We start from the raw sequence: 3,146 nt of genomic DNA on the forward strand, positions 1-3,146 counted from the left end.
GGAAAGGAGAGAGAGAGGGGGGTGAGAGAAAGGAGGGAGGGGACAGAGAGGAGAGAGAGAGAGACGAGAGAAAGAGAGGAGGGAAAGGGAGGAGAGAGAGGAGGGAAAGAGAGAGAGAGGAGGAGAGGAGAGAGAGAGGAAAGGAAAGAGAGGAGGGGAAGGAGAGAGAGGGAGGGAGAGGAGAGTTAGTTTTCCTCCTCTGGGGTAGGATGTGTGGATGTTTCCTCAGAAGCCAGAGATTGAAACGGGACTGACACAGCCAGAGGTGCTGATAGTCAGAACCACACTAGCTCTGCTCACAGCAGATCAACCCCCCGAGCTACAGAGATGCTGAGATCTGATAAACACAACTGCTTTCACTGAGATGAAGTGTGTGTGTGTGTGTGTGTGTGTGTGTGTGTGTGTGTGTGTGTGTGTGTGTGTGTGTGTGTGTGTGTGTGTGTGTGTGTGTGTGTGTGTGTGTGTGTGTGTTATAACTGAACACTAAGCCTCATCCTAAAGTAACAACATAGAAAAAAAAGGCCTTCAAATGATTTACAGTCCAACAACATTGAAACTTCTCCGAGAAAGAACTATACAGTAGTAACTCTACTTCCTGTACCTTGGTTATTTCTCTACTTCCTGTACCTTGGTTATTTCTCTACTTCCTGTACCTTGGTTATTTCTCTACTTCCTGTACCTTGGTTATTTCTCTACTTCCTGTACCTTGGTTATTTCTCTCCTTCCTGTACCTTGGTTATTTCTCTCCCTCCTGTACCTTGGTTATTTCTCTACTTCCTGTACCTTGGTTATTTCTCTCCTTCCTGTACCTTGGTTATTTCTCTACTTCCTGTACCTTGGTTATTTCTCTACTTCCTGTACCTTGGTTATTTCTCTCCCTCCTGTACCTTGTTTTTTTCTCTACTTCCTGTACCTAACTCCTGAGACATCTATTTAACAGCATCTTCAAAGGCCCAGCGCTGATCCATCTCCTGAATAATGTTTTTGAACTCACAGACTCTCTCTCTCTCTCTCTACGTTTCTCTCAGTCTGAGAACAGAACAGTCTTTATTTCCTTCCATCAAGTGTCCGTAGGACTTGAGAGAGAGGAAGAGGGGATGAGTACCACTGATGTGTCTGGAGGCAGAGGGGATGAGTACCACTGATGTGTCCTGGAGGACTAGAGAGAGAGGCAGAGGGGATGAGTACCACTGATGTGTGTGGAGGAAGAGGGGATGAGTACCACTGATGTGTCTGGAGGCAGAGGGGATGAGTACCACGGATGTGTCTGGAGGCAGAGGGGATGAGTACCACGGATGTGTCTGGAGGCAGAGGGGATGAGTACCACGGATGTGTCTGGAGGCAGAGGGGGATGAGTACCACTGATGTGTCTGGAGGCCGAGGGGATGAGTACCACGGATGTGTCTGGAGGCAGAGGGGGATGAGTACCACGGATGTGTCTGGAGGCAGAGGGGATGAGTACCACGGATGTGTCTGGAGGCAGAGGGGATGAGTACCACGGATGTGTCTGGAGGCAGAGGGGATGAGTACCACGGATGTGTCTGGAGGCAGAGGGGATCTGATCAGAATGGATGTGTCTGGAGGCAGATGGGATGAGTACCCGGATCAGAAGGAGAAGGGATGTCAACACCAAAGAGACGGATGTGTCTGGAGGCAGAGGGGATCAGAAAGGGATGTGTCTGGAACACCAAAGAGGGATGGGAGTACCACGGATGTGTCTGGAGGCAGAAAGGAGAAGGTCTCGTACACCAACGGACGGATGGGAATGCGTTTCGTCTGCCTCTGATCAGAAAGGAGAAGGTCTTGTCAACACCAAAGAGACGGATGGGAATGCGTGTCGTTTCCGTCTGATCAGAAAGGAGAAGGTCTCGTCAACACCAAAGAGACGGATGGGAATGCGTGTCGTTTCCGTCTGCCTCTGATCAGAAAGGAGAAGGTCTTGTCAACACCAAAGAGACGGATGGGAATGCGTGTCGTTTCCCTCTGATCAGAAAGGAGAAGGTCTCGTCAACACCAAAGAGACGGATGGGAATGCGATGCTTCTGCTGGTCTGTGAAGCAGGATAACAGAAGTTGTTACGAGGGAGAGGAGCCTTCCTTCAATGTGATGCCAGGCTGCCTCGGGGCTGGTAGGGACTGGGGAGGGAGACATGGCTGAGCTGGTAGGGGGTAGCAGGGGGTTGTAAGGGGTAGAAGAGGGTCGGGGTATTAGGGAGGGGGTAGGGAGAGCAGACTGTTTGTTATGTACGCCTGGGTGATTAAATAAGTATCAGGCTTCCTCATCTGTTTTCTGAACACAATTCAATACTGGTATCGACAAATACTATATGCATACATACACATCTAACAGAACAAAATACACACACACACACACACACACACACACACACACACACACACACACACACACACACACACACACACACACACACACACACACACACACACACACACACACACACACACACACACACACACACACACACACACACACACACACACACACACACACACACACACACACACACACACACACACACACACACACACACACACACACACAACACACACACACACACACACACACACACTGAACAAGCTAGCTGCAGGCTGCCTACGGATGCTCCCACAGACGGGAGTCACAGCAAGGCCTTTACAAGACTACAGGAGGTTTATAATTCAACACTACCACAGATGTTAGCTGTGTCTCTCTCTCTCTCTATAACCACTGAGAAAGAGACAGGGACATAGAGGAGAGAGGGGAGAGAGAGGAGAGGCCCCGGCTAAAATATTAGCTTCACCCGCTAGCTACTCCTCTCCCGATGTTTTTCCGTGTGACTACGAGCCTCTACTGTACTCGACAGCTGGGCCGTTCAATCTTTCATTCGGTCTCTTCTCACAGAGACACACCTGGTCTCGGGCCTCACCAGACAGCCTGGTTGCTTCCAGGCACCCTGCCCAGTTACCTGGAAGCAATCTACCTAGCTACCGAAACCGGGACAGTCTGAATGACTCCCCTTTCTTTCTGACTTGACCATTTACATGAGGAACAGCTTCAGGTTTGATAGCCGCTTCCTCCCCCCCTATGTGAGGAGGCCCTTTACAGGAGGTCCTTTACAGGAGGCTCTTTACAGGAGGCTCTTTACA

The sequence above is a fragment of the Oncorhynchus nerka genome, linkage group LG27 (genome assembly GCF_034236695.1).
Source record: "Oncorhynchus nerka isolate Pitt River linkage group LG27, Oner_Uvic_2.0, whole genome shotgun sequence".
Lineage (NCBI taxonomy): Eukaryota > Metazoa > Chordata > Actinopteri > Salmoniformes > Salmonidae > Oncorhynchus > Oncorhynchus nerka.